Raw genomic sequence first — 1,373 nt, 5'->3', positions numbered from 1 at the left:
GTCCAGGGGTCAGGTGGGCCACAGGGACCTTTCCTGGTTCTTATTGATGTTTTCTCTGTAGGGAACTCGTGTGTCATTTAAAATAAAAACACTGTGTAGCCTCGTGACCCACTTCCTCCTCCTGTGTTGTTTTCCTCTGAACCCAGGACCCAGGTCCTCCCCTTTGAGGACCCCTGAAATGAGTGGAGTCTCCCCGGTTCCTGCCCCTGTCCTCAGACCCCAGCCTCCTGCCACTGTTCCAGAGGATTCGCCTTCAGTTTTTGTAAATGGTGTCTCTGTCTTGCGTTCCTATCCATGCTTACACTCTGGGTCTTCTGGCTCTGGAGTGAAATGCAGCCTGGTCAAGATCTCGTTCCCCACCAGGTCTAGGGGCGGGACACTTCCAGACAGTGTCTCCCCGTCCTGGGGTTCTGGAGAGCCCAGTTCCGTGGGCTCCAGGAGTCTGTGAGCTCCGAGACTGTTCTGGCTTCCTCTGCCCTTCGGGCTGTGCCACCCAGGGCTGTATCCTGGCCTCTCTGCCAGGCGAACGGGCACTGGGAGTTCCCTTGTCCCTCCTCCTTTCCACCCCTTCTCCCTGTAACTCTGCTCTTTCTCTCAATCCTCCCTAAAGCTGTGGAAGACGTGGGGCTCCTCCCAGTGCTCCTTCCTCTCCGGCTTTCTTGGTTGACCACACATGCCTTGTGGGGAGGTCCTCAGCTCTTCTGCCCCGCTCATCTCCAGAGGGCAGCACCTGCCTCCGACCCTGGGCAGGAGCCTCACGCCCTCCCAGAGCTCTGGCCCACTGCCTGATCTGCCCCAGATTGAGGCACTTCCTGCCAAAACCCTCAAAACAGAGCCTTGGGGAGGAGTGGCGAGTGGTCGTGGACCAGGAATCCGGGCATCTGGGAATCTCGTCTGAGGTGCCAGCCCTCGGGCATGGCTTCGCTTTTCCTCCCGTGTCCAGCAGGCCCCTCCCTGCCTCAGTGCAGTCTGGCCCTCCCTCCCCATCCCAGCAGGCCTTGGTAGCAGCCAGAGCCTCTCCTCTCTGGGAGGGCTCAGCTCTCTCGGGAGCTGACTCCTTGGAGTTTCTCTATGTCCTTGCCTTTGGTGGGTTGTAAAACTATCTGTGCCTTCGTGGCTGTTTTGGAGGTTTATCTGAGTCATTTTAATTCATGTGATGAGTGCAATGGTCCCCGGTGACTTTGTGTGTTTGAATCAGAGTGGAAGGAACCTCCGTTGTCACATGCACACACGCAGTCACATAGACACACACTGTGACACATACGCACACACTCACACACACTGGAAATTGTATTACAGAAGGGAAAGGAACACACACATCTCGATGGAAACAACTCCTCTCAAATTCACGATGTTTCGGGAACACGGCTGGT

The sequence above is a fragment of the Cebus imitator genome, unplaced genomic scaffold (genome assembly GCF_001604975.1).
Source record: "Cebus imitator isolate Cc_AM_T3 unplaced genomic scaffold, Cebus_imitator-1.0 Scaffold973, whole genome shotgun sequence".
In the NCBI taxonomy this organism is placed as follows: Eukaryota; Metazoa; Chordata; class Mammalia; order Primates; family Cebidae; genus Cebus; species Cebus imitator.
This window is presented reverse-complemented; position numbering follows the sequence as displayed.